This window comes from Mustela nivalis (genome assembly GCF_964662115.1).
Source record: "Mustela nivalis genome assembly, chromosome: 13".
In the NCBI taxonomy this organism is placed as follows: Eukaryota; Metazoa; Chordata; class Mammalia; order Carnivora; family Mustelidae; genus Mustela; species Mustela nivalis.
Genome location: NC_139032.1, coordinates 74797036 through 74822798, shown reverse-complemented (window position 1 = coordinate 74822798; position 25763 = coordinate 74797036). Strand labels below are relative to the sequence as shown.

At 40.1% G+C, this 25763-nt stretch overlaps 1 long non-coding RNA gene across 1 annotated transcript in view; it reads right to left on the bottom strand.

Moving 5' to 3' along the window:
- The window catches only part of LOC309847165, a 110208-nt gene that overhangs the window by 17407 nt on the left and 67038 nt on the right, over positions 1-25763 (bottom strand). The window contains exon 2 of the long non-coding RNA XR_014302351.1: positions 19578-19669. This is a non-coding gene — a long non-coding RNA (uncharacterized lncRNA). The remainder of the gene's footprint in view (positions 1-19577; positions 19670-25763) is intronic.

Genomic DNA, 25763 nt, shown 5'->3' with positions numbered 1-25763 from the left:
GGGGAAATAAAAGCCAGCAGTGTTGGTATGGATGAGAAGGACTCAAAAAAAACCAAAACAGCTGAAGAAGAATTGAAGTCATTTGCTGAGCAATGTGCTATGTCAAACTCCTCCTCAGCCTCCTCTATGAAACATTCAGTAAAGTCTGCATTTCTCCTAACGCTTTCTATGAGTAGATTCTTTGGGAGGAGCGGGCATTGGAAGAGGTGTTGAATTCAGCAAGCCAAGTATGTAATAAACGCAGAGACAGGTTTTGAGGACCCAAAACCAGCAAGTAAGAGAGCACCTGGCATTTGAATTATACCCAAACTCTGAAGGACAAATGATCCTTGCTTAAGCCAACTCCGGCGTTCTTGAGAAGGTATCCACAATCTAAGGTTGTGTGCGCTAAGCAAATTTTCTACTGTCTCATATTCAAGCTTGAGAAAGGTTTCATCTCTCTGAGCAGAGGCACCTGACTTTTATACTTGAGTGGTTCCAGCTCTCAGTCTCTGTCAAGCAATGACCTGTAAGCCAACAGCTGAAGACACAGGGGGCACAGCATTAAGGAGTCCTCTAGCAAGACAAAAAAATAAAGGGGAATAATCATTAGCAACTCAACTGAAAATAATAGGGCATGGATAAGATGGAAAGCTTAAAACCAGATTCTTCTTTTTTTAAAGATTTTATTTATTTGACACACAGAGAGAGAAAGAGAGCCCAGCAGTGGGAGCAATATGCAGAGGGAGAAGGGAAAGCAGGTTGGTCAAGCAGGGAGCCTGATGCGGCGCTCAATCCCAGGACCGTGGGATCATGACCTGAGCCAAAGGCAGATGCTTAACGGACTAAGCCACCCAGGTGCCCCAAAACCAGATTCTGTTGCTCCCTGAGGGTTAACCAGGCCCCTGGGACTGTGGTAGAATCTGTGCAAGTAAAATAAATAATTCTCTACCTGGGAATGTCTGTCTCTCTCTCTCTCTCTCTCACACACACACACACACACACACACATGCACACATGAGTATACTTGCAGAAAGTATAGAAAAGGGCAAATGCATAAACTCATAAGAAACAAGTCAGTGTAGACAAAATGTGTTCCTGCCCTTGGGGAATTCCTAAGACTTTCCTTCTCCACATTTAGTAACTTTTTGTTCACCCCGTCTGTCTATTACCTACCAATGCCTCCTTAACCTACCCTATTTCCTCTCAGAATTCCCCAGCCACACAAAGGTTGGCTCAGAAGAGGTCCCTGCACCCCCAGGAGGATTGACAGGAACAGGCCTGAAAGGGAGGAAGTGCTGAAGGAAGTTGTGCAGAATCTACCAAACAGGAGAGCCTTCTAGAACTTGGATTAGGAGGATTGAGAAGTCAGTCAGTGTCGTCTCTGGAAAGATGCTTGCGTTAAGAGGATTGAGAAGTCTGTGTCGTCTCTGGAAAGATGCTGATTGATGAGCTAAGCCAGTGGTTGAATGCATGCCCGACAGCAGGCAGAGACTTGTCAAGTCCTCTTGTGTGGTTAGAGCAGAGCTGGGATTTGAGCTAGCAGTGGAGCCCAACCTCTTGGCTCCCTTCTGCATGATTTTTCACCACGCTTTACTGGTCTCATTCTGTAGCCTTCCTGTAATTCCTCAGGTCACTTCTTTACCCCTGCCCTGGGGTGGTCCCCAGTATTCGGGGACTTTCTCTGTTCTTCTTTTCCCCCACCCAGATCCTCCAAGATTATCATTCAAATGTGAGACTCAGATAGTCTTTGGATTCAGTACATGGGCAAATCACAGAAAAAGGCCAGGACCCCATATGGAAAAGTTCAATCTCTGAGAAACTGAAGAAATCATTTAAAAATAAAAGCTTATTGTTTTAATCTGAATTTATACATATATGTGTGTATATGTATGTATAGCTATCTGTGTATGTTTATATCAGTATATGTGTGTACACACATGTGTGTTGTATACACGTGTGTGTACTATGTGTGTATACACATGCATGTACGTGTCTGTGTGTGTGTGAGAGGGTGTCCCCGCTTTCACCTAGTAATTGTTTTCAGGTCATCTGCTTAACCTGCAGTTGGGGAGGAAGCTTTATTCTTGCTCTGGGCATTGCAAAATGTATGTACAGTTGTATTTATTTTTAATTATGAAAAGAACAGAAAGTAGTATTTCTCCCATGCTTCACTTCTTATTTAATAATATTAATATTTTGCCATGTTCGCTTCTGCTTCCTTTTAAAAATAAAACACGGCAGATAGAGTAAAGCCTCACTCCTCCATCCATTTCCCTCCACCCTCCCCAGAGACAGCCACCTAGAAGTTTGCCCAGCCCCTTTACTTGGATAATTTTAGACTTGTTTTCCCATAAGAATATATAGTACAATTTTGTATGGCTTTAACAATTTCAATAAATGAAATTTTTTTCAATAAATGATATCGTACTTCATATCATATTTTGTGACTTGAAATTTTTCAGGTAACATAAATTCTTTGAGATTTTTATAGACTGACACCTGTGGATCTAGCTCACTTGTTTAATAGCGATATTTCATGGTTTGAATATACTGGATTGGCCATGCTCTTATGGAGGAACACTTAGTTTGCCTCCCGATTTTGCTGCAATGAGCATGTCTTCCTGTACAGCCACCATTCCTTGTTGCCATTTTTCTGTAGAGCAGAAATACTCCCTGAAAATTATAACTATTATTCTAAAGCTACATCCTCTTTTAGCGAGGCTAGACTCCTCTGTGGTCACAGCGCATAAGCTGGAGCTTGGGAATCCAAAAAACTCTTTCCTTCCTTCCTAGAACTTCTGTGCTCTGTACATGCATTCCACACACCAGTCCTGAGGGCCAGTGTGGTGCCAGGCCCCCATGCCAGGTGCAGGTTTTTCCAGAGCATTCTGGGGCTTCTCTTGATCCAGTTCTCTTCCTGGAAAGCAAATGAAAAATACCAGAGTGCAGGAAGATGAGCACAACCCCAAATAGAAAATTCTCCCTCAAGACCGAGTGTCTTTATTTCCTGGTGTCTGTCCCCCACCTTTCTCTTCACACTCCATCCGGTCTCCCTGAACGGCTTACTCAACTTCCCCTTGGCTCCAATGATATTTCTTGCCCATGACTGCGTAACCTAGATCTCCAGATTTGATTGCTCCTAAAGTTCAACCCCATATATTCAGTGGCTGCTGGGCTCTACCCATGAGTTCTTTCTGAGATCTTGCAACAGAAGATTGGCACTCCACATCTACGGTAGGGACTTAAACGCTTTTTTGGTTGTTTTTGTTTTGTTTTGTTTTGTTTTTTACCGTGGCTCAGAGGAAGAAATGCTTTATTTGCAAACAAATGTACATTCACACACACACACACAAATACACACACACACACACACATACACACACTCACTCACGCACAAACCTGACAAAGCTTACATTAAGTAATACTTAACTACTTGTGACTAAAAAAAAAAAAACAAAAAACTCTTGTCGTGACCATCCGAATTGATTTTTACGATGTTGTCATGAGTCACAACCCACAGTCGGCAAAGTATGATTCCAGCATGACTTTCCCTGCTCCAGAACTTGGAAGGCTTAAAATATACTTTCCTAACTCTCTAGAAGTGTGTTGTCCAAGATGAACAAGATTTTAGCCCATTGTCCAGTCTGCCAGCAAGCCCAGCTGTGGGGGGCGTTTGGTTTTTCTGCAGGTGCATCTGTAGAGGTCCCAGCATTCAGATACTAGGTTGGGAGGCGTGGGGAGTCTGCTGTAGGAACAGGAGCATTCATTCTGCTGACATGATCTGTTGGAGTTATGCAGTGGTTCTAGGTCTGACAGGAGTGGTGGCTTCCTGATTATGGTGGTTTCCTGTTTGAAACAGCCGTGTTGTGGCTCTAAAGGGGCAGCTTCCTGATTGCAAGATTGTTGAAGAGACAGCAACTACCCTAGCAGCCCCATTGTGAGGGGTAGCATTAGAGGTTGTTCCCGAAAGCTCAGCCTGGATTCTCTTCCTTCAGACGTCTTGGCAAGTCTCTAAGCCACCTAATACGCTGGCATAAGTGCCTTCCTGCTAACAAGCTGGAGGGACATCTGTTCTCTGCAAATGATCCCTGATGGATACAGTCTCAACATGTGAAGCTGACTTCCCCAGACTCATCCCAAACTTGTCATTATTCCTATGTTTTAAATCTCAAGGATGATCTGAGTCTCTCATAACCCTTCTTTCTTATTTCCCTTTCAATCAACATTTGTTCAGTTCACTTAGTTCTCTTGGGCCCGAGAGCACCATGTCACCTGTCACCATATTACCCCTGTATCCTGTTACCCTTGTTACCCTATTACTATGTTACCCTTGTCACCACCTAACTCAAAACCTGGATCCTCTTTTACCTCTCACAAATCCCACCCTTAGATGGCACCATCATTCTGGGTACTGAGAACAATCATGGCCACTTTGGAAGCTCTTACATGTTCTGCACTTCTCACATACTCACTCACTCATTTGATCTTAAACAGCTTGGGAGGTAAGTATTCCACTCCCCACATTGCCGACAGTGACATTGAGTCTCTGAGATGTTGAGTAGCATGGCCAACATCCCACAGCCCATGAGAGCTGGAATTCAAGCCCCGCTGTGTAAACATCCCCACTCCGACATTCCATTCTCCAACCACTGTGGACCCAGGCTTCCTGAAATCTAAGCTCTCTCCTTCCCCATCAAGATCTTTCTTTCTTCTCTGGCTTCATGCCCCCTCCCACCTTATGCCTGATGGTCAAATAACATTGAATTTCTCCCAGTTCCTGAAACCTTCTGTGCTCAGCCTTGCCACTCAGTGTTTGCAGGTGTTCCTCTTTGTGCCTGGAATGCTCATTTCGCTCTCCTTGCCTGGCTGACTCCTGTCACTGTTCCAATCTCCTTGAAGAAGTCTTCCTGACACTTCTGGCCTCACCTAATACCCTGCAGTCTTCTTCCCCACTTGTCCCATTCTTTAGTACATGATGCCCTTCCCTCTAGCCCTCTCTATACTTTCTTTCCAGCCTCCAAAGGCCTGGAGAGCAGGAATCCTATCAATCTTATTGGGCATTGGGTCCTCACAGCACCGCACAGCTCCTGGGACATCACAGCTGTTCAATAACTATTTCTTAAATAAAAAATCAAAGAAAATCTCTTTAAACACAGGCCACATTCTAGAGGAAAGATACCAAATAAGGTACTCAAAAGAGGAAAAAAAAAAAAAAGGACTACGAATTCTTTAAAAAGTGTGGAAATGTGAATTGAAAGCCACCTTTTTTTTTTAGAAATGTTTTTTAGCACTCAGGAGAGTAAGGCAGCTATTAAAGAAAGGGGATGTTTCCAGATGCCAGAACCCATCTGTGCCATCTGAGAATTTGAAAGGGAGAAAAAACCAAACCTTCATTTGGTTTATTGAACTGTCTCTATGAGCTAGGTATAGTATATTTGCCATATAATCTCTCTCCCTCTTGTCCCTATAAGACATTTCTGTGTAGTTCTAATCATTTTGTAGGTGGGTATACTCTCCCTAGAGTTTAAATCCAATTTTGGTATACCTTAGAATCAACTGAAAGACTTTTTAATTCCTGGTCCCCAGCAAATAGCCCAGACCAATTAAATTAGGATCTCTGAGGTTCGAGCCCAGGCGTGAGGATTATTTATAAGCTCTCCAGCTTCAAGAGCCAGTGGTTTAAATCCTCATTATCCATACTGTGTCCTGAACCCAGCAGCCCTGCATCACCGGAAAGCCTGCTAAAAATGCAGAATCTCACATCTACCCAGACCTAATGAAACAAAATAGGTATTTTGATAAAATCTACAAGACTGAGATTCATAGACATCTAACAGTTTGAGGGCTACTGGTTCAGACGATTTTCCCTGAAAATCATCTGATGATTTCTCTGAATCCATTAGGCTTCCCTTTTTCTTCCCAGGTGACTTGGGGAAATGGATTCTCCCTCCTCTTCTACTCTTTCTGTAGATATGAGGGTCTAGACACTACCATAAGTGTCATTAGGTCACCATGATGGTCTTCTTTTGTAATTATCGCTGAATTTTTAAAAATTGCTTTTGGTCCAACTCTTTCCCTTGGGTATCTTGGGCAAGAGCTGGGACAAGACTGTAACCAATATGTTGAAAGCTTGGGATGTAGTCTAGAACAAGGGATGTACTTTCCCTATGGCCAAGGAAAGAGAGAACCACGTCTGGAGGTGGCGGATGGAAATGGCTGGTGTGGAAACCTGGGTTTGAATCATAGCTCATGCAGTGATTAACAGGAGGCTCTTGATGAGTCACGGATGCTCTAAATTTCCTCAACTGTAAAATAAGGAGCATAATCCTTTCCAAAGCCGTGGGAAGAACCTACGGTAAGCTTGAAAAGCATACAAATGTGAGGTCTTATATTACATTTAATATCTGCAAAGGAGTTTCACTGCAGGAGAGGAGCAGAAAGAAACTCAAGGGCAAAGACAAGAGGAATGATATTTCCTCAAACTCACCAAAGCCTGCGTCATCTGCATCTGGAAAAACCGGCCATTGGACGAACAAAGGTGTTCATGAGGCAAATGCCCAATGAATGCTTTCATACTTCAGGGAAAACTAGCCTGAATAAGCTTACTCAATAGTTGAGCAATGGAGTACTGGGGGTCTCGTCCCTGCATCTTCCTCATGGCCACCTTATTCACACAGTGAAATGTTGGCCTTGGCATGTCTCTTTTTCCACTTAAAGTGGCGTGCCTAGAAGCAAGAATCCACTCAGAACCCCAGCAACCAGACTGGAGGCTGGCACAGAGTCAGCCCTCAGGAAACGTGTAGACTCACTCGCAAGTGAGGTTAGGAATTAACAGCCAAGGGTGTCCATTAGACTAGTTAAGATCATGCTGAATTGGAGTCTGATCCCCCTGCGTCAACAAAAAGCTCCAAGGGAAAACCAGCTGAGGTGTTTCATCATTCCATTCCCACTGCTGGGCACACAAAGAACATAACTGCCATGACCTTTCTGAGTCCGCCTTCCGCTCTCGCAACTAGTTTCATTTTAACAGCTGGCCGGGTGCAGTCAGCATCAGGCGCAGAAGCAGTCAAGGGAAGAAAGGCCATGACCCGTCATGGGATTGACACATCGCAATGAGGAGAAAGCCAGCAAATGCTTAAGGAAGCTTAATTCCTATGGCCAAAATTACTTTCATACACTCAAATACACAGCCCTCGACTGAACGTGACCTTTTCATTATTGCTCCTTCATCAATTCTGGTGTGTTTACTTAAATAGCTTTATATTACATATTTGCCAGCTCTGACTGAGAGCTTCGTTACCAGGTTCCAGGCATCAAACTGAAGCCTTCAATACTGTTGTCTATTTCATCCTCAGCACTGTTTTATGAGATCAAGAGTGCCATTCCCATGTTAGATGAGGAAACCGAGGCTCAGAGAAATGCATTAGCATGTCTAAGGAGCTGAGAGGCCAGGATTTAATGCCCATGGTCTGACTCCAGATTCACATGCCTAATGACGTTGCACTGTTCCCTCCAAAGCCACTTGACTTTGCACATGTTGATCCTTCTGTCTGCCCCATCCTTGCCCTCCCTTCTCTGCTTGGTTAACCTGACCCCATTCATGAAATCTCAACTCAGACCTTACGGCTCAAGAATCATTCCCAGGCTAATCTAAGCATCCGATTTCTGCCTTGACATCTCTCTTCTATCTAAACACTTACCACCCTGTACCAAAATTGTTTGATTGTAGGAAAAATGTTTACACATTGTTCACTTTCTGCCAGTATCTATAAAATAAAGCGATTCTCGCTTCCCAGTTATTTTGGTTTGGTCCTGCACCATATACACCCTATCCTGGATACTGGATGGGATATTGCTTTTTGGAGGCCAACAACTCTCCAACCCTGAGCCTTCACACTGGCTACTCCAGAAGTTCTGGTTGTTTCTCCCATTGGTCGCAGGCTCCATTAAGTAAAAAATCATGAACTTGATGATACCAATCAGTAGAGGCCTAACTCCACATAGCTAAGAAACATCTCATTTCCCATTGAGATTTAATTAAGCCTTTCTGTACTTAGGATCTGGCCCAACTCTTCCCAGGCCCAAAGAGACTCTTTGGCTAACTCTTCCCCTAACCCAAAGTGCCAACTCATTTCCTGCCCAGAATGAACCACTTCCCAAAATGAGTGACTGTGTGAACATGAATCCCCCCACTCCCACCAGGCTGTCATCTTACCCTATGATCTCAACCTGACAATCACCCAAAAGCTTGATATTGGTACCCTTCCCAAAATTTATGTGACTCATTCTTACCTACTACCACTTTGTTGTTCTAGGGCAGTTCTGGATGCACAGTAGGCATTTGATATTTATTTGTTGAATAAATGAATGATTGAGTGAATACCATCGTAGATGCTGGTATAGTATTTTAGATCTTACAAAAATGATGATTTCAAGTGACATGAGAGAATTAAGCTGTTCACTAGGCTGGTAAGGGGCAAAGCTGGGATCCCCTGGCATTATGATTTCTTGTCCAGATTCTACTATATTTGGGGGTCACCAACCTATAGCCTCTGGGGCATCTGCATGTTTTTATAAATGAGGTTTTATTGGAACACAACTGTGTCCATTCATGTACTTACAGTCTATGGCTGCTTTTGTGCTATGATGACAACAAGTGAAGCAATTGTGCCAGAATTCAGAGCAGTCCCCATAGCCTGCCATGCCTAAAATGTTTACTGTTTAAAATGTTTGTAGACTCTGCTATATATTACAGCTGGCTCCATATATGTTCAGATATACACACTTACATACCATACATCCTAAACTCACCCACAAAAAGAACCATTTGGCCACTGCCTTGACCTGAACCTTTCAATGTTGTCTGTGAGAAATGAATGTGAAGTGTTTTGGAATCATGTAAAGACCATGTCCGTAAGTGCCAAGTAATAGGTTCATGGACTAATTAATGCATGGGCTTTGGCCATGGTAGTATCTACCCTAATAGTATAAAGAAGTGGCACACACAAAAAAGGTCTTAGATTCAAGTCCGCCAAAAGCAATGAGAAGGTATCACTTCCAATAAGACAGGACAGAAAAATCAGGATAAACAGAATATTTTAAAATCACAACTTGGACCCCTTAGCTCCAGGAAATTACTGCACACCATTATAATAACCCAATGCAGTCTAATTATACATAATAGAGTAGCTGAACTTGAAACAAGGTCTTGTATTATTATTATTATTATTATTATTATTATTATTATTATTTAATCTTGATGATTAAACCTGCCAAGAGCTTCCTGATATCAGAAGTTTAAGTTAAACTTTGAGGACAAAAGGGGGTTTTTGTTGTTGTTGTTGTTAGGAAAAAAGACAAACCATGACAGACTCCTGACTCTAGGAAACAAACAGAGGGTTGCAGAAGGGGAGGTGAGTGGGAAGATGAAGTAACAGAGTGGTGGGCATTAAGGAGGACACGTGATGTGATGAGTACTGGGTATTATATGCAACTGATGATTCATTGAGCACTACACCAGAAACCAATGTTATACTATTATATGTTGGCTAGTTGAATACAAATTTTAAAAAAAAATTAATTGACCTTTTAGTTACACAGAAACAAAGACCATGTTTTAATTAAAAGTGGTTTGAGATGTGAGGAGCTGAGCTTCTTTATAATAATGAACATATTTTTAATGAAGACGTATCTTTCTAAATTATGGATTCGGAATGTACTGCTCCAGGACAATCGTCTGCCTTTAGATTTGTCTATTTTTCTTCCATCAGCCTGCCGGGGGAGTTTGGAAGCAAAGGCAAGATGATAGCTGGAGGGTCTTCCATTTACATTAGTAAAAGGGACTTAAATGACCTCTCCTTGAATTATGGAACCCTCTTCCTGGATGTTTTCTAGCCTGAACAATCTATACTTCCATAAATATACTATCAGACATGGGGGTTCCTATGCAAATATGAGGTGAAACCCAATACCACGGATGGTAGGACATTGTAAGTTCCCTTGAAAGACAAGGTACCATTATTCTTCTTTGAATCACAAAGTAGGTACTTATGAAAAATGTGTTGATTTGAATAGAAGCTAAAATCACCTTTAAAAAAAATTGCTATGTTGAATTTTTCCCTTTTAGTTCAGTATCTTTCCAACTGAAGATGTTCTATCCAAATACTCATTAAATGAGTTATATGTACATGTATTTTTAAATTAATTAATGCCAGGCTCCTTTTAAATGAAAGATTAGAAGGAATAGCATTCTGTTTGAGAAGATGTGGTATAGGGAAAAATCGTGAAAAACTGAAATTTAGAGAGACTACCGACTAGTTTATGAATTCAGACTATTTTAAGTTTTCATTGTGTCTGAGATATTTTACCACCCTGAAATTGGCAAAAATTGATAGTAATGCAAATAATTCTCATCCATAAAGATGCAAATTGGTTCCCATGCACTGTAACTGATTACCATTCTGTGGTTATTGACCACTTTTGCAAGTTTTTCATCTATTTGTAACTCTCTCCCCCACCCAGGAGCATCTATTAGCATCTCCAGAGAAACTTCTTTGATGAACATTGGTCTATACCCTTCTCTGCAATTACTTCAACAATGCCAGATACACACACACACACAGACACACACACACACACACACACACATTTGCAGTACAGATTTATAGTACTCTAGTGGCTCAGCCACTTTTAAGTAATATTTTTATTGAAGAAATATTATTATTTTGGTATTTTAATCTTAATATTGAAATATGGAAGAAAGCTCAGTGTTGCACTAAGAAGGAGGTATCACTAGGCGCATCTTATTGATACAGAGAAATTGGGACTCAGAGATGGAAATCACCTAGCTAATAAATAAATGGAAAAACCAAGACTCCAATCCAGATTTTCAGCAAATGAATTAGTTTTATTCTATTTCTTGAAAGTATTCTTCATCTCTTTCTCTGAATACTTACAGAAAGTAAAATCTCTGCATATTAGAGACACAACTATGATACCCAAAATATCACCACTTCAACAAAGATCAGGACAGTGCTATTTCAGAAATACACATAGAAAAAAGAAATCCCAAAACTTTGATCTTGCTGTGCTATTGGAGACGGTAAATTTGATTAGCACAAAGGAAATCTGAGAAAAGCACAAGACTCGGATTTGCTTTTATAGAGCTTAAAAACTAATTTGGAAAATAAGCTGTATATACCTAAAGCATTCTGATTAAAGTATAAAATTATATATTGAAAAAGAAAAGAAAATTGAAAAGAAAAGCCACAGATATTTGGGAAGATGTTTGTTATGTATATATGACAAAGGATTCACATCCACAATATATAAAAACTTCTATAAATCAACTGTAAAAAACAAACCAATCTAATCTTTAAATGGGCAAAAGAATGGAACAGAACTTCAGAAAAAAGAATATCTGTATGGCCAATAAGGATATGAAAGGTGTTTGATATCATTAATAGTCAGAGAAACGGAAACTCAAACCACCATGAGATATCACTATACATGCACCAGAATTGCTAACATTAGGATGGTGGACAATATCAAGTGTTGGTGATGGTGTGAAGTAACTGGAAATCTGATTACAGGGGGGAAGTAAAAGTGGTAAAATCACTTTGGAAAAATTATTTGGCAATATCTACGAAAGCTAAACATATGTTTGTCCTATGATCCTATGATCCTATGATTCTATTCCTAGGCATAGTCATTCCTAAGGGAATTAAGGTCATATAGTATGTCCAGAAAAAGGTACATGAATGCATTAGCCTAATTTGTAATAGTCCCAAAAAAGCAAAAATAATTCAAATGTCCTTCAACAGAATGATGGATAAATAAATAGCAATATACTCGTACAATGTAATCCTAGGCATCAATGAAGGAAAGAAACTGCCAACAAATAACATGAATGAATCTCAAAGACATTACATTAAGCGAAAAGAAACCAGACACAAAAGAGTATATTTCATTTTATTGCATTTGATGAATGGAATGCACTCATGTATGATTGCATTTATATAATATTAAGAATTGGTGAACTAATCTGTGTGGACAGAAGACAAAATAGAGTTTGTGGAGAGAAGGGGTGAGTATTGATTGCTTGGGTATGAAAGAAACTTCTGGGGAGTTGAAGATATTCTAAATCTATTCTGAGTAATGGTTATACAGGTCATATGCATCTATGAAAACTCATCAAAGTGTTCAATTAAAATTTAGGCATTTTTACCACAAGTGAAAATTTTAATTAAATTTAGAAATATTTGTAAAAAGAGGAAAGGAAAAAACCCCACCTACCGTCATTTTAACCCCATCCCTAAAGATAACTCTAGTAATTATCTGATGTGTATTCTTTTTCCTATGCTTATACAATTTTATCTTTCTTTTTCTCTATTCATCTATTTAACCTGCCATATTTCATAACACTCAAATCTCTGTCAATTGTAAAGTGTGCCACCAATTTCTGTACCACCAAGAAAGCAAGAAAGGAATATCACTATCAATTAAACTGTAACATAGCACACATTATAAGATACATCTCGATTTCAGAGACATGAAAAATATGAAAAGTTAAGTCTTAGAATTGGTAATATACGTATAAACATACGTATCCACTTATATACATAAACACATTTGTGTGTGTGTGTGTATATATATGGCACATATACATTTTCTTTTACAAAAATGCAATCGTGCCATGCATACTGGTCTGCAATTTACTTTGTTTGCTTAAGAATATAGCAGAGACATCCTTTCACAGCAGTGCTTGCAGATCTGTCCTTGCTGTCATTGTTCTTTATTCTTATAAATTGACTATCTAGTATTTCTTTGTGAAAAGGTAATTTTCAAACCATTTCTCCATTGATGAATACCTTCTTTATGGATTTTGCTATTTCAACAGACCTGCCATCAACATCCTTGAAAAATATATCACTATCTACCTAAAATACAGTGAGAGTTTTTTAAAGAGTTCAGTTAATTAGTTATTTGGGAGAGAGAGAAAGGGAGAGCACGAGTGGGGGGAGGGGCAGAGGGAAAATCAGACTCCCCACTGAATGAGGAGCCAGACAGTTGAGAAAAATATAAATTACTCCAGGATCATTGTCTGAACTGAAGGCAGATGCTTAACTGACCAAGCCACCCAGGTGTCCCACATAGATTAGATTCCTGAAAGTGGAATTTAATGTCAATGGATATGGGCATTTAAGATTTTAAGATATCATAAATTATCATTCACAAATTTTAAACCAGCTCTCTCCACCCAATGGTGGAGAATGGTGGAGAATGGTGCCCACCCCCCCTCACTTACACCAGCTGCGAGTACAACCAATCTGTATTATTTTTGCTAATATAAGAGGGTTTATATGACCTTTCACTGACATTTTATTTGGCATTTAAAAATAGCTTAGTCACATATCTATGCTAATATGAACTAGACTCTAGAAATATTACCATATTAATGAAACATGCTTAAGCATAAGCTACTGACCATGCTATAGAGAAGGCTTCTGTTTTGAAAAGCAGTTGGGGGGCGCCTGGGTGGCTCAGTGGGTTAAGCCACTGCCTTCGGCTCAGGTCATGATCTCGGGGTCCTGGGATCGAGTCCCACATCCGGCTCTCTGCTCAGCAGGGAGCCTGCTTCCCTCTCTCTCTCTCTGCCTGCCTCTCCATCTATTTGTGATTTCTCTCTGTCAAATAAATAAATAAAATCTTTTAAAAAAAAAGAAAGAAAAGAAAAGAAAAGCAGTTGGGATTAGATAAGGTTTTCTATGGGAATTCATTGCCCTAAGAGTATCTGTCCTGTCTTTAGCCTTTGCTGAGGAACATAGTTCTTGGTAGCTTCTTAAGCACAGGAAGCCATATTCTGTACCCAGTTCATTGCCATTTGGCTTTAGGGGATTTGACTAGGGACAGATTACCCTTTATTGAGCCAACCACAGAATAGTTGGTTACCTATGGTTTGCATATGGTTACGGAATAGTTGGTTACCTACGGTTTGCAAGTTTGACTGGGTATACATCTCTATGTTGCTTTGTATATCTCTCAATCTCACTCAATCTCTCCCCAACAAACTCTTCCACCACAACCCTATAAAAATCCCACTCTGGGGCCAACAAATATCTGTAAATCTCCACTTTTCTTAGTAAGTTCTTTTTGCCTTTTGCCTGAAATCAGGCTATTCTCTGAGACACCATTTCTCCTATAGCTTCTTGAATGAAAGGTGCCTTGTTTTCTCATACCTCACACCATCAGAGTCTTAAGGTGGAGTAGGTGTCCTCCTTGCTCCCCATTTCTTCTTCCATATCCTTTCTTCTCCTTACTCTTATAAAACACTCAGGTTCTGGTGAACTCACACCACCTTATTGTTATTGACTGTCCTCCAAATCACTCCCTTAATTCTTAAAGACCTGAGCCCCGGACTGCTTTCCTCTTCACACCAATTCCTATATCATTTTCACCGGTCTCAACATCCATACATGAACCAACTCAGCACTTTGGTCTCCTATAGTCCTTCACCATTTCCTCCCTTTTATCTAGTCTACCCACAGCCATGGTCACATCCTGGATTTTACCACCAACAGAAATGATATCATATTTAAAATACCAATGTATACACCCCATACCCTGGCCACCCACTTCCCAACATTCCAAATCACATGTTTCACAGAAGCCCCCTCCCCTCACCATAATTCTTTGACCTTATCCTTTAATCCTTACCATTTTCTGACCACCCTGACTTCTCTCTTTGCTCATCCTAGAGTACATCATTTGTTTTAGTTACTTCCTGGCAAATCTCCTCAACTTCCTTTCCCATAACCGCCTCCACTGTTCTGGCCTGCACACACCAGCCATCCCTCTCTCTATAGTGTGCCCAAGCAGCTGTATGTTGCTGGAGAAAACAATCACACAACTGAGCTGACAGGGTTCACATTAATGTAACAATCCCAGGTAAGAATAAGCTTTCACAATGGCCCAGAGGGCTGACCATTTTTCTCTCACAGGCTAACTTTCCCACTCTCTGAGGTGAATGATTTCTCTCTCCTCATGCTTCCCACACCTCCTCCTCAATCCACAATTTCCTCTGATGACCTTGCCTCATACTTAGTTGAGAAAAATATAAATTACCAGAAGCAAACTCTCTCAACTTCTCACCACCCATGCTCAAGCCTACAGTATTTATGATCATTTTCTCCTTCTTTTAGCCTACCATGGTGGCTAACCCGTCCTCTTCTGTTCTGAATTCCATCCAATGGCTTCTCTCTCACCTTCCATAATACCACCAATCACCTAGGTTTTTTCTCCCACTTCCCTGGAGCATTTTATTCAGATACCTGGTTGGATTCACCTCAACTCCCTGATCTTGTCATTCTTCAGAAGATTATTTTCATCTATAGTCCTTCCCTCTGTTATGTCTTTTATGACAATGGCTACAAGTGCCATCTATATGCTAAGACTACTAACTTTATATCTCTGCTCTAGATAACTCCTCTGAGATCCACTCTTACAAATTCAACTGACTAGTTAACAGCTTCTCCCTGATATTTCAAATATAAAATGTACCAAATTCCTCCACATCTTCTTTTCCCCACCTCAACTCCCATTCTCTAGACTTCTTCAGTTATCCCATCAGCAAAATTGTTCAAACAAAAAATCACCTTTTCACTAATATCCGACATCCAAGCAACCAATAAGTGGCTCGTGCTACCCACTAATCCCATAGTGAGTCATTACATTTTTCTTCATCTCTACTGTCAGCACTGTAATCCAAGCCATCATTCTCACCTGGATTATTAGAATAGGCTCCTGCCTGTTCTCACCTCTTCCTTGCTGCCTCCTCCCGACCCCTGAGGCATCCTCCACTTAAGAAAAAGGATATTTTTAAGATAAAAATTGGATCTGGGGTGACTAAGTGTCTCCATCGGTTAAGTATCCAGCTCTTGATTTTGGCTCAGGTCATGATCTCAGGGTTGTGAGAAGGAGCTCCTTAAGTTTCTCTCTCTCTCTCTCTCCCCCTCTGTTCCTCCCCACCTCCCTCTTTAAAAATAATAATAATAATAATAAAAATAAAACAAAATAAAAATTGGATCATGTGGGCTTATTGGTCTCTCTCTTCCTCTCTCTTTCTCTCTTACACACACACACACACTTTAGGACCCACCACTGTCCCATTAAATTTGGAAATTCCAGAACCCAGCTCCATACTGGCACTTAACAGGAGGGCCATAAATATTGGTTAGACAAAGCAGTGAAGTGAAGTTATTAAGGAATTCTATGATCATCTGAAATCCAGGCACAGTGAGCTGAGAAATTTACAATAGAACCAGAAACCAAAACACATATGTAAAGGAAAGTCACAGCCAAGAACGAGCAAACAAGCTGAAAAAGAGAAATCATCAGAATTAGAAAGTGTTTGGCATAGTGCCTGACCCTTAGCAGACAAGATTATGATTCAAGAAAAATTTGTACATGGTAGCTGAAACAGCAGAGGTGGTCAAGTGCTGTTCTGGGAAGCTCCTGACCTTTCCAGTACTTTCATGATGAGCCAGTCTTTTAGGAGTCAGCTATGTGACTTAGATTCTATTCTTCCTGATTTCTATGCATGTTCCTATAGCAGGCTGAAGGATCTCCTGAATTTCCTAAATTTGGGCTGTCTGTCCAAGGAGTACCCTAATCTTGACTATCTCCTGAGTTAACCTATTCTTACAGCTGGAAAAATAACACACTGAAAGAGTCTATATGGTCCCTACCTGAGTGACTGTTCTGTTCCATTCATAACTCTGTCCCTGGGGCCAACACACCCCAGGATCTTGGAAAGCTATGTTGAAATGAATTCGACTGACCAGAAAGTTCCAAGGAATTGATTAGTTCTGGATTTTTGTATGGTTTCCCCCTTTTTCTTAAAATAAGAGGGAATAAATTCTGGCAACATTTATTTTGTAGTTAATGAAGATTTAACTGCAAAATATACAAATGTGAAGTCACTAGTAGAGTCTTCCTTGGACATACAACCCAAACTCAAAGAAACTTAATGGGACACATGTGAGGACTGCCTCTTCCATGCAACTGCATGCTGTAACCATGACAAGAGGACTTGTCTAGCAGTAACCAGTGGTAGCCATCACATGCTAGAAAAGCTGACCTGCCCAAAGTGCTTCTCATTGCCACCTTCTGAAAGGGGACTTAAACAATCACCTATCGTTATTGTCTCCTAAAGCAGAAGACTGAAGTTCCTCCAACTAAACCAAGATATGCCAACCAAGTCAAGACAAATGTAATGTTTTGGGTTCCTCAATTATCTCACCTCCCAATGTCTATCCTATAACCTGTGGACTTTCAATCACGTAGCTGCCCATTTTATGGGACCAGTGTGAGGGCCTGGAAGTGGCATGGGCATTACAACAAGAATTCCAATCACACATTTACTATTTTGCTTTGAGGCCTTAAAGCCATCTAACCTGGCTGAGTTTGTTTGGTCATCTGAGAAGTGGGTATAATTATGCCAAACCTGTAGTGTGTTTGAAAGGATTGCAGGTGATATAGGGGAGATCCTGCTCCTGGGCCCACAGTGGGTGATCAATACTAAGAGTGATTAGATATTTATTGTACAGTGGTAGGTGTCTTTCTCCAGTTTGACTGTAGATCTTGAGGACAGCATAGGTTTTTTTTTAGTTTTTTGAATTTCTTTATTTTCTACTTTCTACTTTATTTTCTAATGTAAGTATTCAATAGCCAGATATGAATCAGGCTATCTTTATTGGATAGCCCGGGTCAATATTCTTTTACTTTGAAGAAATTATTAGGGTCTTTTTAGGTTTAAAATATGGTGAGGTTTTTCTTCATGGATGTTTTCATAAAGAATTTGTTCTTTGTAGTGTTCAATACACTTGTACTAAAAATAGTTTGTAAATTATGTTCACACTCTTTACCCTACCTTTGTATCTGCTGGATCTGCCCACGTTCCAAAGAGGTGTAACAATTTTCCCACTACACGTTTGATTGTCAGGGTCCCTCCTTTCTCCCTCCCTTCCTTCCATCCTTCCTTCCTTCCTTCTTCTTCAACTTCTTCTGCCTCTCCCTCTCCATCTCTCTTTCTCATTCTCCTTCCCCCCTTCTTCTTTCCCCGTCCTTCTCCTTTCTTACTCCTCCTCCTCCTCTTCTTTCTTCCTCTTCTTCTTCTTCCTTGTATTTTCTGAAGATCTTTCTTCCTACATCTTAGTATTATGTTCTTTGGTGCATAACTATTCATGACAATATATTCCCCTATGGATCACATACTCCATTGTTATAAAGGGTTCCTTTTTGACCTATTAAGTATCTTTTGCCTTGAATTACACTTATTATTATTATTAATACTGAGATCCTCCTGTATTTTTTTGGATTGCCTTGGCTTGTATATCTCTACTTAGTCTTATAATTTCAATTCCCCATGTTTCCTTATTTTAAATCTGTTCTCTTTAAATTACTTGAAAGTGAGCTCAATAGTGAATCTGTGGGCCTAGACACTCTGATGAAAGAATCTTCTCTTCTATAGCCATATTATCTATTGCGCTTTGAAGAACGATGAAGTTACTTAGCATATTCCTCTTAATAACATTAATTCCCTATATATTCATAGCACTGCAACCTGAAAATCACTTTTTAATATATTATCCACTTACACTTCACAACCACCTTTGAAATAGTAAAAGAAGATACTGTCACCCATAGTAAATCTACGTATAAGGTAGTGCAAGCTGCTCAAGTATTATAGTAATGAGTATAAATTAGCCCAGGTATTTCTGGGACAAACAGACTAATTCAGCGGAGGAAGGTAGGTCAGGCAGACATGCAGATCAGGGGACCAAGGTGTCTTCTGTAGAGCTGTACTTTTGCTCTTTTTTTGGTTAAGTATAAAGGTTTGGCCTTTTATCCATTCAAAAAACATTTATTGATTACACTGTATACTAGGAACTATGTCAAGCAGTATGAATATGAAGTTGAATAATACATAATCTCTGCTCCATGGTATTCACGGTGTAGTTTAGTTCTCAAATTTGGCCGATTATCACAATTGACTAGAAAGAATTTTATTACAGATTCCCTTGGCACACCCAACAATCATAGTCTAAGACCCAGAAATCTAAGGCTCTAAAGCTCCATAGTCCCAAATGGAGTTGAGAACACTGGACATTCTAGTAAAACAATAAACTATTCGCATACTTAGCAATTCCTACAACATTCTTGCTTTTACCACTCCATATAATTTTCATAACAACACAGTGAGTCAGGACTTTGTTATATTCACTTCATAAATGTGAAAAATGAAAAGAAAAGTGGTTTTCCAAATGTACAACCAGTGAATGACAAAACTTAGCCTGGAACCAAAATTCATTTCTCTAAGTTCTGCCATCTTTGCTCGCCACCCACACATCATGAAACCAAAGAAGAAATGGTAGTACCAAATAAACTCACCTGCCTTTGCCTTGGGCTTTGTTTTCAGGAAGAGCCCAAACTCAAATACTGATTTCTTGGAAAGTAGCCCTGGATCATATATAAAGATATCAACCTGTAGAAATGTACATCTTCATTAACTTCCTTAACATAAAGAAAGGATTCACATTTGTTTCTCTCTAGGACATTCAGACAGATCCTCGTGGCTCACTGGAGACCTATAGACCACACTTCCAGAGCCACAGCCTGGGTGACAATCCTGTGAAAAAGAAAATTTACTTGAGTTCTCTCATATTCCAATAGGTGGGTGAGTCTTGTCACACACACCACAAATGGAAGACATCTAGGATTTTATGTGCAGGTGCTTTGGGCCAGAAGTCGTGATTCATATCACTTCTCAGCCTTTTGGCTAAGATCAAGTGTAGCAGTAGTGATTCATAAGAACAACTCACCTTTGGCTTTTCTGAACTGTAACCTCTGAGAGTGAGGTCTGGACCTGTGTATTTTTAACAAAATGCCTTCAGGTACTTCTGTGCATCCAGTCTAACCTGCCCATTCATAGGTGCAGATCCTGAGTGAGGCTGATGTGGCAGGAGACCCCTTCAAGGACCCATGGTAAATAAGCAGCAGAAGAACTAGAACAAGATCCCAAATCTGGACTTCCAGACCTGGCAGCTGTGTTCCAGCTGTGGACTCATCATCAGCACTGTTCCTCTCCAAAGGACTGTGCTGGGGAGATGAGAGGTGGAAGGGAAAGACCGGAAAGCTTTGATTGCTGCCTTGCTCTAGGAAGCTGCTTTGGAGAGAACCTGAATGTCCTTTAACTCATGCCAGGGGTTTAAACAGGAAGTTCTTACTCAGAAAATGATGGCCATAAAGTACAGTGCTGGGGAGGGTAAGCCTTCATCCAGAAATCTGCTCCCCTACACATATCTTGGACTTCACCTCTCTTTGTTTGACAGAATAAAATACTGGTGATTTGTCACCTGCTTTGACTCTTACTTAGTTATTTTTTTTTAACAACTGACTCTTTTAAAAAACATTTCCCTTCTTCTTTCCCTTAGGTAAACCAAGCCTAAATCATAACAGAATAGAAAGGCAATAAAGATACTTTAACACAATGAAGCTAGAACAGTACTAAGAGATATACCAAGGAAAGGAGAAAACAACTATGGGGACAAAAATTATAAGGGGAAAATAATGACATCAAATTTTTATTGAAATCTTAAGTATATTATTTTATCTACTTTTCAGAACAGCCTCATGAGACAGATATTATTATCTTTATTCTCATTTCATGAATGAAGAAGATGGATTTCATGAGAATAATTCCAAATCCCAAGACAATATAACCCAACAGAGAGTTGAATCAAGAAGGCCAAACTTTCTTCCAATCCAAGAGCGTGGAATGGTCTTCCATCTTTTTGTGTCTTCTTCAATTTCTTTCATGAGTGTTCTGTAGTTCCTCGAGTACAGTTCCTTTACCTCTTGGTTAGGTTTATTCCCAGGTATATTATGGTTCTTGGTGCTATAGTAAATGGAATCGATTCTCTAATTTCCCTTTCTGTATTTTCATTGTTAGTGTATAAGAAAGCCACTGATTTCTGTACATTGACTTGGTATCCTGCCACGTTACTGAATTGCTGTATGAGTTCTAGTAGTTTGGGGGTGGAGTCTTTTGGTTTTCCATATAAAGAATCATGTCATCTGTGAAGAGAGAGAGTTTGACTTCTTCATTGCCAATTTGGATACCTTTTATTTCTCTTTGTTGTCTGATTGCTGTTGCTAGGACTTCTAATACTATGTTGAACAAGAGTGGTGAGAGTGGGAATCCTTGTCATGTTCCTGATCTCAACAGGAAGGCTGCAAGCTTTTTCCCATTGAGGATGATATTTGCTGTGGGTCTTTCATAGATAGATTTGATGAATTTCAGGAATTTTCCCTCTATCCATATACTTTGAAGCGTTTTAATCAGGAACAGATGGTGGATTTTGTCAAATGCTTTTTCTGCATCAATTGAGAGGACCATGTGGTTCTTCTCTCTTCTCTTATTGATTTGTTCTATCATATTGATTGATTTGCAGAATGTTGAACCATCCTTGTAGCCCAGGGATGAATCCCACCTGGTCATGGTGGATAATCTTTTTAATGTGCTGTTGGATCCTGTTTGCTAGGATCTTGTTTAGAATCTTAGCATCCATATTCATCAGTGATATTGGTCTGAAATTCTCCTTTCTGAGGGTCTTTGCCTGGTTTGGGGATCAGGGTAATGCTGGCTTCATAGAAAGAGTCTGGAAGTTTTCCTTCTGCTTCAATTTCTTGAAACAGTTTCAGGAGAATAGGTGTTATTTCTTCTTTGAAAGTTTGGTAGAATGCCCCAGGGAATCCGTCAGGTCCTGGGCTCTTGTTTTTTGGTAGGTTTTTGATCAGTGCTTCAATCTCGTTACTAGATATTGGTCTATTCAGGTTGTCAATTTCTTCCTAGTTCAATTTTGGGAGTTTATAGTTTTCCAGGAATGCATCCATTTCATCTAGGTTGCTTAGCTTATTGGCATATAACTGTTGATAATAACTTCTGATGATTGTTTCTACTTCCTTGGTGTTGTGATCTCTCCCTCTTCATTCATAATTTTATGAATTTGGGCTTTCTCTCTTTTCTTTTGGACTAGTGTGGCCAATGGCTTATCAATCTTATTGATTCTTTCAAAAAACCAGCTTCTAATTTCATTGATACGTTCTACTGTATCTCTGGTTTCTACCTCATATACTTTTAATTTCATTCCTATCAAAATTCCACCGGTATTTTTCAAAGAGCTGGAGAAAATAATTCTAAAATTTGTATGGAATCAGAAGAGACCCCAAATCGCTAAGGAAATGTTGAAAAACAAAAATAAAACTGGGGGCATCACGTTACCTGATTTCAAGCTTTACTACAAAGCTGTAATCACCAAGACATCATGGTACTGGCATTAAAAACAGACACATAGACCAGTAGAACAGAGTAGAGAGCCCAGATATGGACCCTCAACTCTATGGTCAATTAATCTTTGACAAAACAGGAAAAAATATATGGTGAAAAAAAGACAGTCTCTTCAATAAATGATGCTGGGAAAACTGGACAGCTATATGCAGAAGAATGAAACTGGACCATTCTCTTACACATACACAAAGATAAACTCAAAATGGATAAAAGATCTCAACATGAGACAGGAATCCATCAGAATCCTAGAGGAGAACATAGGCAGTAACCTCTTCAATATCACCACAGCAACTTCTTTCAAGATATGTCTCCAAAGGCAAAGGAAACAAAAGCGAAGATGAACTTTTGGGAGTTCATCAAGATCAAAAGCTTCTGCACAGCAAAGGAAACAGTCGAAAAAACAGAGGCAACCCATGGAATGGGAGAAGATATTTGCAAATGACAGTACAGATAAAAGGTTGATATCCAGGATCTATAAAGAACTCCTGAAACTCAACACACACTAAACAGACAATCATATCAAAAAATGGGCAGAAGATATGAACAGACACTTCTCCAATGAAGACATACAAATGGCTATCAGACACATGAAAAAATGTTCATCATCACTAGCCATCAGGGAGATTCAAATTAAAACCACATTGAGATACCACCTTACACCAGTTAGAATGGCCAAAATTAGCAAGACAGGAAACAACATGTGTCGGAGAGGATGTGGAGAAAGGGGAACCCTCTTACACTGTTGGTGGGAATGCAAGTTGGTGCAGCCACTTTGGAGAACAATGTGGAGATTCCTCAAGAAATTAAAAATAGAGCTTTCCTATGACCCTGCCATTGCACTACTGGCTATTTACCCCAAAGATACAGATGTAGTGAAAAGAAGGGCCATCTGTACCCCAATGTTTATAGCAGCAATGGCCACGGTCGCCAAACTGCTGAAAGAACCAAGATGCCCTTCAATGGACGAATGGATAAGGAAGATGTGGTCCTTATACACTATGGAGTATTATGCCTCCATCAGAAAGGATGAATACCCAACTTTTGTAGCAACATGGATGGGACTGGAAGAGATTATGCTGAGTGAAATAAGTCAAGCAGAGAGACTCAATTATCATATGGTTTCACTTATTTGTGGAGCATAACAAATAGCATGGAGGACAAGGGGAGATGGAGAGGAGAAGGGAGTTGAGGGAAATTGGAAGGGGAGGTGAACCCTGAGAGACTATGGACTCTGAAAAACAATCTGACGGTTTTGAAGGGGCGGGGGTTGGGAGGTTGGGGCATCCAGGTGGTGGGTATTGGAGAGGGCATGGAGCATGGAGTGTGGTACAAAAATAATGAATACTGCTACGCTGAAAAAATTAAAAATTTGCATGGAGCACAGGGTGTGGTACAAAATAATGAAAACTGCTACGCTGAAAAAATTAAAAATTTAAAAAAAAAAAAAAAAGAAGGCCAAACTTCAGACCTTTTCTTTCTTAAGAGTATCAGACAAAGTTTTCTGAATACTGAGAGTGTTTTCTAAGTCCCCGAGCAGACCCTGTTCAGTTGGCCACATAACAAATATAGCTCTTTCTAGATGCGGTAGAACCTCTATAAACTAGGTGTCCTTTGTCTAGGAAAGTGCAAAAACAAAGCCATGACAGAGTCTTGTATTTTGCAAGTTTCCAGCTAGAAGAGATCAACAAACTGAAGCACATCTTTCTTCAAACAGATGGGGAAGCTGAGGCCCAGAAAGGGCAAGAGGCTTGCCCAAAATCCCGCAGCAAGCCAGTGCTAGATGCAACTCAAAGTTTGCATCTCCTGGTACTCAATCCAGCCTATACAAGGAAAGACAGAGAGTATGTAAGCAGTAGAGCCAAGTGGCCTCTGAAATGTCTTCTGGCTCTCAACTTCCCAAAACTTGGGAGTCCATGATTTCATAAATGGAAAAACATAAACACTTTTCCCAGAATTGATTTTCCTGTGGGATGAAACAGCACATGCTTTGAATTTACTCAGAAAGTTCTCAGTAACAATGAGAATTCTAGTGTGATTTTTGTTTCTCTGCTTCCTCCTATAGGTTCCTCCTATAGTGGAAACAAGAGGATGATTTCCCATGTGGTCCCAGTGGGCTGCTCTTAACATTTGCTCTGACCTGAACAGGTAGTGAGAGCCCAGAATAACCATAAATGTTCTTTTCTTTTTCTCCAAAGCAAGCTATGTCACTCCCCACCTACATCAGCACCCGCAATCATACCCTTAGTTTGCAATGCCATAGTCTTTAACATCTTAGAACAAGAAAAATACTGTTAATGGAGCTAGATGTTATTTTCTTAGCTAATTCTGGGGCTTTGGAGAATACGGTACAATTGAAGGAATAACTGTGGACCAAAATTGCTCATAATTGCATTCTGATTACTGTTAGTTATCTTCATTTTTATCATTTTTTAAATTAAATTAGGTCATTATGAATAAGCCTGAGCAGTGGGTTTTTGTTGTTATTGTTTTGTTTGTTTGTTTGTTTGAGTTTCCCATTATGCAGCTTTAGGATTGAAACCATCAGTAATGGGTTGAGTTGTATTTCCCAAACTTACCTATAATGAAAAAAGAAAAGAAAATCACCCGACATGACTTAAAGGTACAGAACCTCGGGCCCCTCCCCAGATCAGTATATCTTGGATGGAACCCTGAAATCTGTGTCCTTAACAAGTATTTCCAGATAATTCTGGCTATTTGGGGAAATCTAGGATCTGGCAAGTTTGGGAAACACGGAATGATGGCATGGGCTTTAAATCACACCCAAGAGAGACACTTACCAATAGTTTAGAACACATAGGAGCTCTTTGTCAGTACAGAATAAAACTCTGTCTTAGACCAGGAGATTCTAGCCATAAGCATCTTTCTCCATGGAGCCAGGCCCTTGCCCTTCCCTACACCCTATGCAGTGAGAAATGAATGACCTAACTCCACAAGCCTGCTCATCTCTTCCCCACCCAGCCTGCCCCCTTCCACTCTACTTGGCTGTCCTAAGCGCCTGTGTTTCTGAATTAAAGTCAAGTCCCAGAATCCTTTATCTTACCATCTCAAGCGATGGATCCCTTCTCTGAGCTCCTGCTCATGAGAATGGCCAATGGTGACATCTTAACTCCATTCACTCTGATTTGCTTAAAGATTCCATACATGTCTCTTGCCTCCCTGAATTACAAGCTCCTTGGGAGCTGTGCAAGGACTAAAGTGGACCCTGAGTGTAACTGCTAAAGGGAAATCTACTGGAATGAATGCCAAGGTTAGGCTCTGGGAAGGCAAGGTGTCTTGCTCCCTGATGCTTCATACAGCATCTGGCACACAACAGCTCTTCAATAAATACCCTTTGAATGCACGAATAAATAAA